Source organism: Neoarius graeffei, chromosome 18 (genome assembly GCF_027579695.1).
Source record: "Neoarius graeffei isolate fNeoGra1 chromosome 18, fNeoGra1.pri, whole genome shotgun sequence".
Classification (NCBI taxonomy): domain Eukaryota; kingdom Metazoa; phylum Chordata; class Actinopteri; order Siluriformes; family Ariidae; genus Neoarius; species Neoarius graeffei.
Window position 1 is genome coordinate 4,899,937 of NC_083586.1, and position 20,136 is coordinate 4,920,072.

Sequence of the window (20,136 nt, forward strand, 5' to 3'; positions counted from 1 at the left end):
CAATAGACAGGTTCTCAAATGCCTGTAAAGAGTTTGCCTTAACAATCAGCATAAAGAAGACTGAGGTGATGGCCCAAGATGCTCCAAGCCCTCCGGTAATATCGATCAATGGCTCTTTGCTTGTTGTGACTGATCGATTCACATACCTGGGATCCACTGTCTCAAACAACTTGTCTCTGGATGCTGAAATAAACACAAGAATTGGCAAAGCAGCCTCCGTTATGAGCAAAATCAACAAAAGAGTTTGGGGAAACAAAAACCTGACAATAAACACCAAGCTAAAGTTGTACCAGGCCTGTGTGCTAAGTACTCTCTTCTATGGCAGTGAAACATGGACGACATATGCCAAACAAGAGGCAAAGCTCAATGCCTTTCATATGCGGTGTCTTTGCAGGATCCTAGGAATTAAATGGCAGGACAAGGTAACAAAAACTAATGTTCTCGAGAGGTCCAGTTCCAGGACCTTATTTGCAATGATCAGTGAATGCTGCCTGAGATGGCTTGGACATGTTCGCCGTATGGGGAAAGGACATGTTCCAAAAGATCTCCTATATGGCCAGCTTGAATGCGGTTCACGTCCAACTGGTCGCCCACACCTGAGGTACAGAGATGTGTGCAAGAGAGATGTTAATTTGGCTAACATCGACGTAAACTCATGGGAGGAAACAACGATTGACCGGTCAGCATGGAGACAAATTGTCAAAGCAGGGGTGAAGGAAGCTGAAGCTACCAGATCCCAACTCAGAGACCAGCGGCAACAGAAGGCACCTTCTGCCAACACCACCACACTCAGTTGTGCAGGATGTGGCAGAGACTGCCACTCTAGAATTGGTTTGTTCAGCCACCAAAGAAGATGCTGACCATGACCAAAACCCATCGTCTCTTTAAGACGGACGGAGGCCAATGATATATATATCAAGCTATGTTGGTTCAGAGTGCCACAGGGTCATTTTCTCACACACCAATCTGCATATTCCTAAAGGAACGTACTGTCTTGTACAGTGCCTTGCAAAAGTATTCATACCCCTTGAACTTTTTCACATTTTTCCACCTTACAACCACAAACTTAAAAGTTTTTTATTCAGATTTTATGTGAGAGACCAACACAGATTAGCACATAATTGTGAAGTGAAACAAAAATAATAAATGGTCTTCAAAATTTTAAACGAATAAAAATCTGAAAAATGTGATGTGCATTAGTATTCAGCCCCCCTGCGTCAATACTTTGTAGAGCCACCTTTTGCTGCAATTACAGCTGCAAGTCTTTTGTGGTATGTTTGCACATCTAAACACTGAAATTTTTGCCCATTCTTCTTTGCAAAATAGCTCAAGCTCAGCCAGATTGGATGGAGAGCATTTGTGAACAGCAATTTTCAAGTCTTGCCACAGATGCTCAATGGGATTTAGGTCTGGACTTTGACTGGGCCATTCTAACACATGAATATTCTTTGATCTAAACCATTCCATTGTAGCTCTGGCTGTATGTTTAGGGTCATTGTCTTGCTGGAAGGTGAATCTTCTTCCCAGTCTCAAGTCTTTTGCAGCCTCCAACAGGTTTTCTTCCAGGATTGCCCTGTATTTAGCTCCATCCATCTTCCCATCAACTCTGACCAGCTTCCCTGTCCCTGCTGAAGAAAAGCATCCCCATAGCATGATGCTGCCACCACCATGTTTCACAGTGGGGATGGTGGGTGCAGGGTGATGAGCAGTGTTAGTTTTCCACCACACACCCAGTGCTTTGCATTTAGGCCAAAAAGTTCAACTTTGGTCTAATCTGACCAAAGCACCTTCTTCCACATGTTTGCTGTGTCCCCTACATGGCTTCTTGTGCCTGTCTTTCAACAATGGCTTTCTTCTTGCCACTCTTCCAAAAAGGCCAGATTTGTGGAGTGTATGACTTATAGTTGTCCTGTGCACAGATTCTCCCACCTGAGCTGTGGATTTCTGCAGCTCCTCCAGAGTGATCATGGGCCTCTTGGCTGCTTCTCTGACCCTTGCTCGCTCTGTCAGTTTAGGTGGATGGCCATGTCTTGGTAGGTTTGCAGTTGTGCCATACTTTTTCCATTTTTGAATGATGGATTGAACAGTGCTTCTTGAGATGTTCAGAGCTTGGGATATTTTTTTATAACCTAACCCTGCTTTAAACTTCTCCAGAACTTTATCCCTGACCTGTCTGGTGAGTTCTTTGGTCATCATGATGCTGTTTGTTCTTCAATGTTCTCCAACAAACCACTGAGGCCATCACAGAACAAGTGTATTTATGCTGAGAGTAAATTACACACAAAGTCAAAAAGTACATATGTTGGGGAGTGCCTGTTAGAGAGCACACTCTGTCTAGGCTGTCAGCATGGTGGCCAGTTCCTTTCGTCTCCACCTTTAACTTCCCCAGTGTTTCCACCAGGTCCCCACTCACTGCTGGGTGAGTGGGTAGGAGGTAAGCCCCAGATCACTGTCTGAAGGAAGGCCCAAACCAGGGACCCTTCGCTTGGCAGTCAAGTGCTCTAACCACTTGGCCACTTCACCTCATAAATGTCACACAGTAGGACTCTATTAACTAATTAGATGACTTCTGAAGGCAATTGATTGCACTGGATTGTATTTCGAGGTATCAGAGTATAGGGGGCAGAATACTAATGCACACCAGATTTTTCGGATTTTTATTTGTTTAAAATTTTGAAGACCATTTATCATTTTCATTTCACTTCACAATTATGTGCTACTCTGTGTTGGTCTATCACATAAAATCTCAATAAAAAACTTTTAAGTTTGTGGTTGTAAGGTGGAAAAATGTGAAAAAGTTCAAGGGGTATGAATACTTTTGCAAGGCACTGTAAATGCTCAAATGTCAAACAAATGCTCAAAATGAGCAAAATGTTCAGCAAATCACATCGCAAATGAAAGACAGGACACGTATGACCATTACCTTAACAGAATCTGAACGTGGTCATTGGTTGGACTCTTGAATTTTTGGTGTTGCATTTATGTCAATTCATCGCTCAAAGCACTATATCAATACAATTAAACAAAAGTGAATTTTTGAAAGAGTTCACTTGTTGCCCAATCTGGGTTTTCCTTGTCGAATAAGGAAGCTGGTTCACCTTTAAGAAATTCAAACACTTTCATGAAGAAGCTAACCTGAATGCAAACAGCAATAAAATGAGATTTTTATGCAAACTCTTCCATACTGATTTACAACTTTCTATTTTTATTTTATTTTTTTTAATCCAAGTTCTTACCTGAAATAAAATGCTCACTGCAAACGTGGGTATTCACAAACTTTTCTGGAGTTTTCAGGCTTAGATCCACTTGTCACATTCTTTCTAACCACTCATTTCTTCATTGTTCTTGAAGCATTTGCTTCTCTTTCACATTTTTCTTGATTGCAGGCATATGATAAACCTTTTTATCTATTTCTCAATTTGAACGATTTGAACAACCAAAAAAAATGCAAAAATGAACCATATTGAAGACAGACCAGGCCTTGCTTGCACAAAAGACTGTGTTTGTTTGTCACCCAGGTGAAATTGTCACGTGATGCATCAGGTTGTGCACAAAGGGTCTATAGGAAATCACAATAAGACATGCTTTGTTTGGATAATAATAAAGGAGAGGGAAAAACAATTCTGGTACAATGAAAGTAATGTCTTGCACAATTTAGTCAGATCATGAGAGTATTTGGCACAGGCCAGTATAGCTGTATATCCAATATAGCTGTAAACACTTACAGATTGAACACGTTTAATTTAATAGTGTCCAATGATAATTTATCATTAAAGATTAGCCATGATTAACAATGACCAAACAATGGTTAGGCTAATGACTAATTAAGGACAACAAGGAGCCAATAAAAAAAAACAACAAGTCGTTGATTTGGTAAGTTTAACCCAGCATTGCACTCAATATAACCAAAATATTGGGTTGAAATAAGAATCCAACCATTACGTAAATTTAAATTAATGGCCTTGTTAAAGTAACCCAACCTGCCAGGTGAAATGCATAACTCTTTTCACTGAGTTAAAATGACCCAGCGTTGTTAAAATGCCACTTACTTCTTTAAGTTACCAGCAGCAGCACAGAAAGGAAAGCAATAACAAATATCAGACCTTACTTTATCAGCTCTCTCAAATGCAAAATTTAATACAGAATCTATAAAGTTCTAAATTAGCTGCATTTTCACCAACACTAACCATATTCTTACACTCCAAGTTTCATTTACAGGGAAATCTTATTCATTTCACCAGTTGGGCAAAATAAACCAACATGCAAAACATCAAACCCATCTGTCAAAATAAAGCCAGCGCTCTAATGAACACACTCAGCACTGTCTACTCCCAGGCCTTTTCTTCTCTATAAACACAATGCTCACAATAAATGGTGTGTTAAAGCCTATCGTTTTTCAAATCTGTGTTACAGTAAATGTATATACATGTACACTCTGTTTTGACCAAAATACCATAGGTAAACCAAAACTGTACCTCTACACTTACAGCTGAGCATTGCAAAAGTTGTTTAGCATTTGCTTTTCTCACCAAACCTAGGAGAAATTAAATAGTGCTGATGTTCAGAATTATTGAGGTAATATGTACAAATGAAGGAGTAAGATTATGTATATGATAAAGTGCATGAGTATTGCACATAGAGGAATATTGTACTAGTATGTTATTGCACTAGTGTTGATATAATAATATACAGCACAGAATATACAGAACCAGTCAAATGCCATGGGCTGTATTGCACAGTAGTATAGCAGCAGTGAGCGAGTGGAGGTGTGCTGTTCAGACCTGTGGATTAGTTGGCGGAGGCAGTGAGTGCTGTGAGTTCAGTAGTGTGATAGCTATGGGGTAAAAACTATTCCTCAGCCAGGTTGTGCAGGCGTACAGAGTTCTGTAGTGCTTTCCAGGGGGTAAAGAGTCCGTGTCCAGGATGGGTTGGGTCCGTGATAATGGTTTTGGCTCTGCGAGTGCACCGGGAGTGATGGATTTCTTCCAGTGATGGAAGTGGAGTGCCTGTGATCTGCTGAGCTGTTTTTATGATGCACTGCAGGGTCTTCTTATCTTCCAAGGTGCAGCCCGAGTGATGCAGTGCATGATCAGTGACTCTATTGTGCACCTGTAGAAGTTCATCAGCAGCTGTTGAGGCAGTTTTGCTTTCCTCAGAGTCCTCAGGAAATCGAGCCTCTGAAGACCTTTTTTAGCCAGTGCCGAAGTGTTTGGGGTCCATGATGGGAGTCAAGAGCCACGTAGAACAACACACTGCGCTGTCTAAAAGACCCATTATTATTTAATTTAGTAATCAATCTTCAGCATTTCTCTGAGCAGGGACAAACTGTCAATAAAGACACAATATAAAATCTCCTGCACCGAACATCAGTTGACACCACCAGCTAACAACTTGAAGGCAGGATTCAACTTGCACTGAAAAGAACCCCAGTGCATTTCAGGTCCAATGCATTAATCCCTGACTGATTGCCAAAATGGAGCAAAGTCAAGGCTGAAAGGGTCATTCCTTGTCTTGGGTTTTTTATTTTTTATTTTTTCGGAACTGTCCATGATCTATACAAGGTGGCGACCTTTGTCCTCGTTAGTATAGTGGCCAGTATCTCTACCTGTCAGGCGGAAGACCAGGGTTTGATTCCCTGACGGGGAGGGTATATTAGCTGTGAGTGTAAGAAGGCAAAAGGGTTTTCTGCCTTCATGGATGGTTTCCAAGCAACTTGTGCTGCCCTCTATTATATTTTGTCTTCTTCCGACACACCTCATTCTATTCTTCTGCTAATTACCAGCAGTTCTGGGGGAAGTGCATGCATTTGAGGAGGAAACAATATCAAATCTACTGTACCGAACATATTCTGGGACCACATTTGTGAATCAGGGATTTCCACAAATCTGACAGCATTCTCATTTTCAAAGTTCTGTAACGTAAATGAAAAAGATGACACCCTTGGTGAACTTAATTGGCAAATACTATAAAAAAGTCAGTTGACACCACCAGCTTACACCATGAAGGCAGGCTTCAACTTGCACTGAAAAGAACCCCAGTGCATTTCAGGTCCAATGCATTAATCCCCGAGCGGTTGCCAAAATGGAGCAAAGTCAAGGCTGAAAGTGTCAATCCTTGTCTTGGGGCTTTTTTATTACTATTATTTTTATTCGTGGTGAATAAGAGAAGAGAAGATACAAAGAAGAAGACCATCTGTCTGTGATTTTGTCACAAATGATACCCTAAAAATGTCTACGACTTAATGGGCTAATGTGTCCTCCCTTGCTGTCTCCTGTAGTCCACTATCATCTCCTTAGTTTTCCTGACATTGAGAGAGAGGTTGTTGTCCTGGCACCAGCTGGCTAACGCCTTCACTTCCTCTGCATGCTGTCTCATCATTGTCCGTAAGGAGGCCCAAGATGGTTGTGCCATCAGCAAACTTGTTGATGATGTTGGTGCTGTATTTAGCAGTACAGTCATGGGCGAACAAGGAGTACATGAGGGGACTGAGCACACAGCCCAGTCGTGCACCTGTGTTCAGGATCAGTGAGGAGGAAGTGTGGCTACCGATTACCACCACCTGTCCGATTATCTGCCTGTCAGAAAGTCAAAGATCCATCTGCAAATGGTCATCTGCTGATGAAATCATGAAATATTTCGTCATGATTGCATTTTCTCTGCTCATCCCAAGGCAGTTTGTACTTATTAAGTGCAACTTTGCACCTGTTTGCATACTTCTTCAAAGGTAAAATTGATAAAATATGGCAGAATATTGCTCATAATATATCTCAGTTGCAAATAACTGAAAAACTGCAATCACCAGTGACACAGACAGACAATTTCAACACAATGTCAGAATTTTGTTTGATTGATTATGAGACTCTTGAAAAAACTGTACAAAATCTCAATTCCTCAACATCTGAATTGGACATTCTGCCCACCAACTTTTTAAGTCTGTTCTTCACCTTATAATTCCAGATGTGCTTCAGATCATAAATACATCCCTAGAGACTGGCATTTTTCCTTCATCCCTGAAAAAAGCCATTGTAAAGCCCCTACTTAAAAAGAATAATCTAGATGCTTCAGTATTGAACAACTACAGGCCAATATCAAATCTACCATTCATCAGAAAAATCCTTGACAAAATTGTCTTCAATCAATTAACTACCTTCTTGATATCAAACAGCTGTTTTGATAACTTTCAGTCAGGATTTCATGCCAATCATAGCACTGAAACAGCACTGATTAAACTTATAAATGACATACGTCTGATGCAGGCAAAATATCGGTCCTGGTGTAACTGGACCTCAGTGCAGTTTTTGATACTGTTGATCACAACATACTGCTATATTGACTTGAACACTGGGTTGGGTTGACTGGTAAAGTTATCAATTGGTTAAAACCATACTTAAAAGATAGAAGCTTCTTTGTTACCATGGGAAATTGTACCTCAACATCAATGTCCTTGACCTGTGGTGTCCCCCAGGGTTCGATCCTTGGACCATTACTATTCAACCTTTATATGCTCCCACTTGGACAAATTATCAAGAACAACTCAATTTTGTATCACTGCTATGCAGATGACACCCAAATTTATTTTGCTCTATCACCTAATGATTATGCCCCCCTTGAATGTCTCTACCAGTGCATCGACCAAATCAACAACTGGATGTCACAAAATTTTCTCCAGCTGAACACAGATAAAACAGAAATAATTCTATTTGGGAAAAAAATGAAAGACTCAGGATTACCACTATTCTTGACACAAAGGGGATTAAAATAAAAGATATGGTTAAAAATCTTGGTGTTTTCATTGACAGCAAGCTAAACTTTGACAGTCACATGAAAGCAATCACTAAATCATCATTTTATCACCTAAAAAATATTTCCAAACTAAGAGGACTTATGTCAAAAAATGATCTGGAAGAACTTATACATGCCTTCATCTCTAGTAGGGTTGATTACTGCAATGGCCTTTTCACAGGCCTGCCAAAAAAGACCATCAAACGACTTCAGCTGGTTCAAAATGCAGCGGCTAGGGTTCTTACACGAACAAAAAGAACAGAGCACATTGCTCCAATTCGAAGGTCCCTTCACTGGCTTCCAGTAAGCTACAGAATTGATGTTAAAGCATTGCTGCTAGTGTACAAATCTCTAAATGGTACAGGGCCCAATTACCTCTCTGATATGTTGCAGTGGCCTAACCCAATCAGATCTACCAGATCGCAGCAGCAAAAATTACTGGTAAAACCTGTTGTTAAAACAAAGTGTGGTGAAGCAGCTTTTAGCTACTATGCAGTACAGCTATGGAACCAACTCCCAGAGCACATTAAAAATGCTCCTGCTGTTGGCAGCTTCAAATCTAGGTTAAAGACCAAGCTGCTTTCAGATGCTTTATGCTAATTGATAAATATCATCATCTTTACATGTTTTAAACTTTACTTAACTTTCACAATCTTTGCATGTCTTAAACTTTACTTAACTTTTATTCCATTTTATTCTGCTGTTTTTACTGAACTTTCTCTCTTCTTCCCACTTTATTTTATGTAATTTTATTTTCTATTGTTTACTGTTTTGCTTTTACCTCTGTAAAGCACATTGAACTGCCACTGTGTATGAAATGCGCTATATAAATAAACTTGCCTTGCCTTGCCTAAATCCTTTCAAGATCTTGCAACCTGACTTGATTTTGGTTGCTGGTCACAGCCCATGGTCAGACTGTGAGCAGAAGCTTTTTTTGAAGAAGCTCATTTGGGTGATAACAGATAGTGTGATTATAATTTTTTTTTACATTGAGTCTGTTTTGTTGATGTTATAAACTGTTCATTGATGGAAACTTGAGTGCAAAACTGTTCATGATAACTGCAGTCCGAAAGTTAGCCAGTCAACTGTAGTCCTCAGCCATAAATGCATCCCTGTACCGGCCAGTTCCATCCTTTATTGGATGTGTTGTTTTCAGGACAGTAAGAAGCCTTTCCCTCGGTGATCTTCAAGGCTCCAGTCTTTTAAAACTACCTAATTTCCTGACATGGGATCCTTGGCCTGCTTCTCCTTCTTTTGACGCATGTTTCAGGAAGCAGATGTTGCTTTATTGTTCAGTGTGAGCAATTGGGTCGAGGTTGGCGAGAAGTGGTTCATCAGAGCACATGGTGGCTTTTGGACCACCATGTTGAAGAAGGGAAGTAGGTGTGCATCCTTCTTTCACATTTTTAAAGCTATCCATGCTGACTTTGCTCAGTAGATAGAATATGTTTTCCAGACTGGATGTTGGGATTTTCATCCCCCTGTGTAAATATGTGAGTGGGTCGAACTGAGGGCTTCAAAACAATAATCACGAGAAAAGACATCTGTTCAAGGGAAAGTCACCGACTCGTCACTATTTAGTGAAGCACCTCAGCAGCCATGACATTTTTTTTTACCTTGGCCAGTTAGCTCAGTTGGTTAGAGTGTGATACTAATAACACCAAGGTCACAGGTTCAATCCCTGTACTGGCTAGTTCCCTCCTTTACAGGTCCTGTTGTTTTCAGGACAGGGGAAGCCTTTTTCTGTTGAGGGAAATGTTCTGCAAAACAAGAGATTCTCTGGTTGTTTCGCAAAATGTCAATCGATTCCTTGTATCTGAATGTGCCATTGAAATACAATAACAACTGATTGCAGGACGCAGGAAATTCAAATACACACATGAGATTGCCTCAAAGAGAAGCACTAATGAATCTCGTAAAAATCAGTGCTCCTTTTTCAATTCATCTAATTGTGCTTCATTTTGAAAGTAACTTTAATTTCATAAACTCTAAAAGGTATCTTTAGTTGCTTGAATCACTCAAAACCACTCCAAAACATAGCAATTACCAAAGGATCCAGGAAGGTAGTAGCCATTTTTAGGGTATGATAGACAGATAGATGGTCTTTTTCTTTGTATTTTTTCTTCTCTTATTCACCACTAAATAATACAGTCATTAGCTGACTGCTTTTCCAGAAAGTCCATAGTCAGAATTCACCAGTTGACCACTATTTCATTCTGAGGGGACTGACTCAGGTGTTTTTCATTTAAAGTACACAGGATCTGATCAGAATTTGAGTTCGTTCACAGCCCAACCCACACAATCCAATGTGGCAACAGAGGGTACAATGGATGGTCCATCATGCCATGTGAGCAGACCAAGTGAGTTAAACATTGATGGGCAGTTATCACTCTGATTTGGCTCTAGGGGCACAGCCAATTATGCTTTCCATCCATCCATCCATCCATCCATCCATCCATCCATCCATCCATCCATTATCTGTAACCACTTATCTTGTACAGGGTCGCAAGCAAGGTGGGGCCTATTCCAGCTGACTATGGGCAAGAGGCAGGGCACACCCTGGACAAGTCACCAGATCATCACTCACTCACTCACTATGGTCCGCATCTAGGAAGATGATCGGGGACCCTTCTCATGACGTCGTTGACCCCTGGCTGCTGCTCGTTCCATGAGCTGATGCTCTGACAGGGTTCGACCAAGCTTCACCTGGGCACGCCATGCCGTTCTGTCAGCCGCCACCTCAAACCAATTGTTGCCAAAGCCAAAGATTTTCAGGTCTTCTTTCACGCAGTCTTTCCATCTTTTAAGGGGATGGCCTCTCGGTCGGGTGCCGTGCGAGAGTTCGCAGAAGAGGAGCTGCTTTGGGATCCTGTTGTCACCCATCCTACAGACGTGACCCAGCCAGCAGAGTCTATTAGCTCGAATCATAGTTTCCACTGTAGTTGAGTTGGCACGTGACAGGACCTCTGGGTTCGTGATGTGATGCCACCATTTAACTCTGAGGAGTTTCTGCAAGGATCGTTGATGGAAACTTTCTAGCATTTGCAGTTGCTTTGAGAGAGTTGGCCATGTCTCACTGCCGTAGAGCAGAATTGGTAGTATAATGGCTCTGTACACTGTCAGCTTGGTGGTGGTGGACAGTCCATTTCTGTCCCAACATCTCGTAGCTAGACTGCGGAATGAGTGAGCTGCTCGGCTAATTCTCTTCTTGACCTCGGCTTGAAGGCTCCCATCGTCGCTGAGGTTGCTACCCAGGTACACAAAATTGTGTGCCCGCTTGAGTTTGAAGCCGTCTAGGAGGATCGGTGGTGGTTCTGGGCACTGAATGTGCATTACCTCGGTCTGGGGTTTGCTGATGGTGAGGCCATAGTCGTTACATGCATTGTTAAGGGCTGTTGTGACATTCTGTAGAGAGTTAAGGTCTGCAGTGGCTAAGGCTGCATCGTCGGCATACAGGAAGTCGCTCAGTGTCGTTTTGGATACTGATTTAGACTTGAGGCAGCGAAGTTGGAAAAGCTTGCCATCCAACTTGTGTCGTATCTCAACTCCACAGTCTTGCATTTCCTCATGAGCATGGCGAAGCAAGAAGGAAAAGAAAAGCATAAACAGCATGGGTGCGAGAACACAACCTTGCCGTAGTCCAGAGGAGACTTCGAATGCTTCAGTGAGTTCGCCTTTGATAGAGACTTTGGCCTGCATGCTGTCATGGAAGCTGCTGCTGATGGCCACCAGCTTAGGGGGGATTCCAATCTTGCGCAGGATATCCCATGTGAGAGACCTATCCACTGTGTCAAACGCTTTGACAAGGTCAATGAAGATGATATGGAGCTGCTGGTTCTGCTCGTGGCTCTTCTCAGTCAATTGGCGCAGGGCAAAGATCATGTCATTGGTTGAGCGCCCTTCTCTGAAGCTACACTGTGCCTCTGGGATGTGCTTTTCTATGCTTGGCCAGATACAATTCAGGATCACTCGTGCAAACGATTTTCTGATGATAGATAACAAGGAGATGCCACAATGGTTTCCACATGTAAACCTACAGTTCTTCTTGAAGAGTGTCACAATGTTGCCATCCTTGAAGTCTTGGGGCACTCTCTCTTCCTGCCAGATTGTGAGCAGAAGCTTGTGGAGCTTGTTGGTGAGAGCGATGCCACCGGCTTTGAGGACTTCCGCAGGGATACAATCCGGGCCAGGTGATTTGTCGTTCTTTAAGTGTTTTAGTGCCTTCTGCACTTCATCAAGGAGCGGTGGTTCAGCAAGCTCATGTAGGATTGGCTCTTGGGGAATGTCATTGAGAACTCATGGATCAGCGCTGCTCGGTTGGTTGAGCAAAGTGGCAAAATGTTCTTTCCAGCAAGCTAGTATGTCGTCTTTCTCGGTAAGGCGAATACCGTTAACATCATTGATGGGACCAAGGCCAGATGAATGCCTCTGCTGAACCATCTTCACTGCCTTAAAGAAACTCTGTGAGTCATGTTTCTCTGCATGTTCTTCTATCTCGGTAGCTCTGTCAAGCCACCATTGGTTCTGGAGTTTGCGCAATGCTCTCTGGCACTCGCTATGTGCCTTCCTGTATCTCTGGCAGTTCTCAGGGGTTTCATTCTGTAAGACCGCTTGGAAACTGTCACGCTTCCTCTTCAAGAGGTCCTGGATGGTTAGGTAATTTTCGTCAAACCAGTCGCGATGATATCTCTTCTGTAGCCCGAGAATGTCCTTGGATGTGGAGTACAAAACATCTATCAAGGATTCCCAATGATCTTCTAGGGATGATGATTTGATGTCTCCAAGCCTTTGCGTGATTGATCCCTCAAGTATTTTCATGACCTCCAGATCTTTGAGCCTGGTTGTGTTTAGGTGCTTAGCACCAGGATACCGACGTCTTTGAGTGGAGATATGGAAACATAGCTTCAAGCGTGCACACACCATTCTGTGATCCATCCAACAATCAGCTGAGCGTTTTACCCAGGCATCGATCAAGTCGCTTTTGTAGTGGTTGCGTACAATGATGAAATCGGTCATGTGCCAGCATTGTGATCATGGATGCATCAAAGTGCCTTTGTGAATGTCCCGATGTTCAAAAAGGGTGTTGGAGATTGTGAGTCCATAACGCGCACAAAGCTCGAGAAGCATGATTCCTTGTTCATTGGAGTCTCCTAATCCATGGTTTCCGATGACGCCTGGCCACATTGTGGTGTCCTTGCCAACTCTAGCATTGAAGTCACCAAGTACAAAGAGTCGGTCATGACTGGGCACTGAAAGGGCTTCAGACAGTTGGTCGTAAAATAGGGTTTTTTCTTCGAGGGGTCTTTTAAATGTAGGTGCGTAGGCACTTATTACAGTTGCTTGGCAGGACTTATTGAGCTTGATCCTCATCATCATAATGCGGGAGTTGATACCCTTCCACTTGGTTACCAGTGGGTGCAGGGAGGTCTTGATTGCAATCCCGACTCCTTCCTGTCTAGGCTGGACACTTGGTCTGCCTGAGTGGAGAAAAGTAAAGTTGCCCTCAATAAACTCCCCCTCCTCAGGGATGCAACACTCACTGAGTCCACAGATGTCGATGTTGAATCTCTTCAGTTCGTCTGCAACTAACGCAGTTCTTCTTTCAGGGGCTTGGCGTCTGGAGGTGGTTCTGTCAGATAGGGTTCTGATGTTCCAGGAGGCAAGCTTGATTGATTTTATCGTGTGGCGGGCACGCATGGGTAAGTCAGAGCCAGGGGGTCCTTGCGGCTTTGCCCTTGGTCCGTCATATGTGCAGTGTCGCCGCCCATGCGTACGACGCTGATTCGAATTATACTGTGATGGATCTGTAGCGGGCATCAAGATCCTCAGCCAAAGGGTGCTGGCCTCGGGCTGAGGGTGAGCAGGCTGCCCTCTTCCGTGCTCATGTCCTCCATGGGCAGTTGATGCAGAGTGGCCTCAGGGAGACACATATCACAACATCGTATGTCCAGGAGCGGTCAGAAAGGCAAAGGTCAGTGGGCAGACCCAGGCAGGGACTGACCTTAGGCATGCTGGCCATTGGGACTGCAGAAAGACCTCTTCTGCCCTATGGTGGCATGCCCGGCACACATATAACTGCTCTTGGTCTGGCCTGTCACCTAGGACCTGTCTGCCTTGGGAGAACCTAACAGGGGCATAATGCCCCCGACAACATAGCTCCTAGGATCATTCAAGCACACAAACCCCTCCACCATGATAAGGTGGCAGTTCTAGGAGGGGAAAACACAGGGCTAACACATAAAGACAAACAACCATTCACACCTACAGTCAATTTAGACCCACCAATTAACCTAACCTGCATGTCTTCAGGGGAAAACAGGACACCCAGAGGAAACCCACACAGGCACAGAAAGAACATGCATACTCCACACAGAAAGGCCCCCATCAGCCACTGGGCAAACCCAGAACATGCTGGCTGTGAGGCGACAGCGTTAACCACTACACGACTGTGCCACCGCCAACTGTTCTAATGCTCCCCAAGCCACCATGTTGCACCCAAATCCAGACCTATAGTGCCCAATATCATTGAAGCTGTGATGGTACTGGAATAAACCTCAGATCCAAAATTGCAGAAGTGGACCATACCTATCTTGACGAGAACTTGTTCCATGTTGATGGAAACAAAGGGTTTGGGATATGCAAGCTTGCTCAAAAGCAGCCTTCAGGTGAAATATATTATTTCAAGAGGTGCAAACAACAGCTTCAGAGGTTCCATTGAGAGTTGAATTCAGAGTCTAGAGTGCTAACCATTACACCATGGAACCAAGACACAGCTACAAGGCTGTTTTTACCATCAAATTACTGCCATATAACTGACCTTGCTCTGGCAAAAAATTTAGCACCCACTTGGTCAAAGGCATACACAAACAACCAATCCCGATACCCAGGACTGAATCAGGGACCTTCAGTCTTACGCTTTCCCTACTGAGCTATTTCAGCATGCCCTACAGGGTTTAACTCATGGCTTCTTCCATGCAGTCGGATACAGCCTTTGGCCCTTTTGAAATGTATGCAGCAAGCAGAAATTTGTTTTTGAGATCACATTCCATTATATTACATGATAGGCATTAAGCAGATGCACAACATCAACTCATCAGACTTGGAGGTAGACCACCAGACTCAAGCTGCCACCAAAGCCTTCGGTGCTTTACAAAAGCAACTATGGTCTCGCCATGACATCAAGAGAACCAGCAAGTTGAAAGTATACAATGCCGCAGTCTTATCACCACTGCTTTACACCAACAAATGTATGATGATCTACGGTAAACACTTCAAGTATCTGACCAGGCTACAACTGCAACACCTGCATCAAATCCTCAAAATAAAATGGCAGGACAAGGTCCCTGATGTAGAAGTCCTCAGGCGAGCCAAAACAGTAAGCGTGGAAACCCTTATCACAGCCTCCCAACTTCGTTGGGCTGGACACATCTGGCACATGCTTGACACGCGACTACCAGAAGCCGTTTTCTATGGAGAACTGAGCCTAGGAAAGAGTCTGACAGAAACAAGGAGGACAGAAACTGAGGTACAAAGACATTTGGAAGAGGAACATGAAGAATGCCGTCATTATCGATCAGACATGAGAAAGGGATGCCTCAGTTAGAGCAACATAGTGAAGCAAAGTTAAAAGCTCAGTGTTTGAAATTGAAGACAAGCATCAAAGGGAGTATAGGAGAGCTCATGAAACTAGACAATCCATAGCACCTCAACCGGGCCATTCATGCCACCGCTGCGGACGACTCTGTCGCTCTGGTGCAGGCCTCGCGGCCCATCTGCATTTCTGTGCATCCTAATGAAGCAGGCATCATCGCAAGCAATGGACAGCCAACAAAGGGTTGCGGACAACTGGCACCATTGGTGGGGCCCCTTTGGCTATTCTGTCATAAGAGCAGGGCTGCCTGAGATTGATGACCCAGGACTAAGTGTGCAATGGTTGACAGAAATGATTTCAAGTAATCCTGACAAGTCCATCGTGCACTTGTGCAATGAGCTAAGACTGTTGCATGATGCAAACACCGGTGAGGCATTCCCAAACCCAGTTGTACGGGTGAATGGTTTCAAACGGGACATGGATCGTTGCCGATGAGGCATTCGTGAAACTTATGTTGAAAAGTCCAACATGAAAAGACTGATGGCAAACGACAGGGAGGGATGAAGTGCTAGGAACCTGTCTCTATCGCTGTAACGGTCCCTATATGTGGTGCAAATTGACATGGGACAGAAGAAGAAAAGAAAATGGAAACACCTGGATTTGTCTGGACTGAAATGGGCTGACACATTTTTACTACTGATTTGCTTCCTCTTGTTTAGCAAGCCAGCCATGCTTCTGCTGCATCCTTGTGTGTACTCTCAATTAATGGGATCTTGGAAATTTTGGTGTTAGAAGAAATCTGCGCGGGCGGCATGGTGGTGTAGTGGTTAGCACTGTCGCCTCACAGCAAGAAGGTCTGGGTTCGAGCCCCGTGGCCGGCGAGGGCCTTTCTGTGCGGAGTTTGCATGTTCTCCCCGTGTCCACATGGGTTTCCTCCGGGTGCTCCGGTTTCCCCCACAGTCCAAAGACATGCAGGTTCGGTTAACTGGTGACTCTAAATTGACCGTAGGTGTGAATGTGAGTGTGAATGGTTGTCTGTGTCTATGTGTCAGCCCTGTGATGACCTGGCGACTTGTCCAGGGTGTACCCCGCCTTTCGCCCGTAGTCAGCTGGGATAGGCTCCAGCTTGCCTGTGACCCTGTAGAACAGGATAAAGTGGCTAGAGATAATTAGAGATGAGATGAGAAGAAATCTGCTTGCCCCTCGCTGCTAAACACATGCAATCGCGAATTTCAAAAGCCTCTGGACAAAGCCTTTCTCTCATCAAATTTGACACACAAACACTGGCTTAAGAGTCCAGTGCCTCATTGATGAGGCCACTGCGACATAGGCCTTAACCTCAAATGACCAGCATCAATAGCACTAACACTCATGTGAAGGGGAAACAAAAGCCATCTTGGCCATCTTTCTAGTCGGGGCATGAAGCCCCTATTAGCCCCTGTTCTATTAGATATCTGCTTGAATGCAGGTTCATGTCACCTTTGCATTCTTCACAAAATCTGTATGGCTTTACTGATTTTACTGCTTTCAACAAGGCCTGTAACTTCATTGTCTTGGTATGTGATTCAAGTTAGGGAGTAGGACCTGTGACTGCCAGGAGAGACGCTACACTGTATCTACTATCATAACTACGTAGCAAGAAAATCTTGTGTTTATTTCTCCATGATTTAAGACTATTACAATGATTCCATTCACTATATTTTACTGGAAAGAAAGCATCCAAAAAAAAAAAAAACAGGTTCATGGGTGACTTATTATTTACAGGCCCCCGGGGCCATATTCTGAGTTTCTTTCTGAATTTGCAGATTTTATCTCAGATCTGATTATTTACTTAGACAAAACTTTAGTTGTCGTAGATTTTAATATTCACTTTGATAACCCAGAAAACCCTTTGAAAACAGCGTTTGTGTCCATTTTAGATTCAGTAGGGATTAATCAGAATGTCATAGGACCGACCCATAATGGTCATCACACCCTCGATCTAATACTAACATTCGGGTTAAATGTAGAAAATATAGCCATACTTCCACAGTCTGAAGTTATCTCAGATCATTATCTCAACTCATTCAAAATATGTCTGAGTAATAATAATGCACCTCACCACGCTACTGTATTAAATGTACCTTCACGTCAACTACTGCACAGAGCTTTATAAATGATCTCCCAGAGTTATCAACTTTGACTGGGTCACTGTCGGCCCCTACAGAACTTCATCAGGGAACTGAATGCTTAAAGTCAACGTTCCGCCATACTTGACCTCATTATCCGCCATAAGCTAATGTAGCTCCTCTTAAAAGGAAAATGTTCAGAGACAAAAAATTAGCACCCTGGTGTAATGAAGACACTCACAGTTTAAAACAGACCACTTGAAAATTGGAACGTAAATGTTGTCAAATAAAATTGGTAGTTTTCAAATTAGTATGGAAGGAGAGTTTCCTGAAGTATAGAAAAGCTCTTAGTGCTGTGAGATCAACTTATCTCCCCTCCCTAATAGAAGATAACAAAAATAATCCTAGATTCCTGTTTAATACTGTAGCAAAATTAACCAGGAATAAGTCCACTACAGACACGTGCATACCTGTAGTATGTAGTCGCAACGACTTCATGAATTTCTTTAATGACAAAATTGTGAATACCCAACAAAAGACTTAAACTACTAATTTAAGGTCAGACAATGTAAGTGACCCTGTAGTTAACTGATAGAACTGTATCAGATCAGCAATTAGAATGTTTTACTCCCCTTAGAGAAATTGAATTACTTTCATTAATCTCCGCATCAAAAGCCTCAACTTGTGTACTAGATCCCTTGCCTACACGTCTATTCAAAAAGATAATACCCGAAGTAATTGAACCACTTCAAAAAATAATAAATTCTTCCCTTAGGATTGGCTATGTACCCAAATCCTTTAAACTAGCAGTTATTGATTAAAAAACCTGAGCTTGATCCCTGTCAGCTGTCCAATATCAAACCTCCCCTTTATCTCCAAGATTCTTGAAAAAGCTGTGGCACAGCAGTTATGCCCATATTTACATAGGAATGACATCCATGAAATGTATCAGTTAGGATTTAGACCTCATCATAGCACAGAGACAGCACTGGTTAAAGTAGTAAATGACCTACTGTTGGTGTCTGATCAGGGCTGTGTCTCGCTGCTTGTGTTGCTTGACCTTCGTGCAGCATTTGATACCTCTGATCATTCCATTCTTCTGGATAGACTAGAAAATGTTGTGGGAGTTAAGGGAACAGCCCTCTCCTGGCTCAGCTGTAATTTCGCTGATCACTATCAGTATGTTGATGTAAACTGTAAATAAACAGGCTTCAACTTGCACTGAAAAGAACCCCAGTGCATTTCAGGTCCAATGCATTAATCCCTGAGCGGTTGCCAAAATGGAGCAAAGTCAAGGCTGAAAGTGTCATTCCTTGTATTGGGGCTTTTTTATTACTATTATTTTTATTCATGGTGAATACAAGAAGAGAAGATACAAAGAAGAAGACCATCTGTCTGTGATTTTGTCACAAATTATACCCTAAAAATGTCTACGATTAGATGGGCTAGTGTGTCCTCCCCTGCTGTCTCCTGTAGTCCACTATCTTCTCCTTAGTTTTCCTGATGTTGAGAGAGAGGTTGTTGTCCTGGCACCAGCTGGCTAACGCCTTCACTTCCTCTTTGCATGCTGTCTCATCGTTGTCCCTAAGGAGGCCCAACATGGTTGTGCCATCAGCAAACATCTTGATGATGTTGGTGCTGTATTTAGCAGTACAGTCATGGGCGAACAAGGAGTACATGAGGGGACTGAGCACACAGCCCAGTGGTGCACCTGTGTTCAGGATCAGTGAGGAGGAAGTGTGGCTACCGATTATCACCACCTGTCCGATTATCTGCCTGTCAGAAAGTCAAAGATCCATCTGCAAATGGTCATCTCCTGATGAAATCATGAAATATTTCATCATGATTGCATTTTCTCTGCTCATACCAAGGCAGTTTGTACTTATTAAGTGCAACTTTGCACCTGTTTGCATCCTTCTTCAAAGGTAAAATTGATAAAATATGGCAGAATATTGCTCATAATATATCAATTTCAACACAATGTCAGAATTTTGTTTGATTGATTATGAGACTCTTGAAAAAACTGTACAAAATCTCAGTTCCTCAACATCTGAATTGGACATTCTGCCCACCAACTTTTTTAAGTCTGTTCTTCACCTTATAATTACAGATGTGCTTCAGATCATAAATACATCTCTAGAGACTGGCATTTTTCCTGCATCCCTGAAAGAAAAGCCATTGTAAAGCCCCTACTTAAAAAGAATAATCTAGATGCTTCAGTATTGAACAACTACAGGCCAATATCAAATCTACCATTCATTGGGAAAATCCTTGAAAAAATTGTCTTCAATCAAATAACTGCCTTCTTGATGTCAAACAGCTGTTTTGATAATTTTCAGTCAGGATTTCATGCCAATCATAGCACTGAAACAGCGCTGATTAAAGTTATAAATGACATACGTCTTAATACTGATGCAGGCAAAACATCAACCATTCTCTCTCTCTCTCTCTCTCTCTCTATAAAGAGAGAGAGAGAGAGAGAGAGAGTTTATTCAAAAGATACCATTAATTGAAATAGCTGACATGAATTAGCGAACTAATACTGATCGTATATAGCAATGATAGCAGCCAAGGAATAGTTCAATATAACTGGTGATACAATATGTGCAAATAAGAATCAGTAGTGTATATGATGATAACTAAGGCACTAGTGGT

At 42.7% G+C, this 20,136-nt stretch overlaps 1 non-coding gene across 1 annotated transcript; it reads left to right on the forward strand.

The window, feature by feature from the left end:
* The first annotated feature begins 9,401 nt into the window (after nucleotides 1-9,401).
* trnai-aau (transfer RNA isoleucine (anticodon AAU)) lies at nucleotides 9,402-9,475 on the forward strand. The gene has a single exon. It is a non-coding gene; the product is annotated as a tRNA-Ile (tRNA).
* The last annotated feature ends 10,661 nt before the right edge of the window (nucleotides 9,476-20,136 follow it).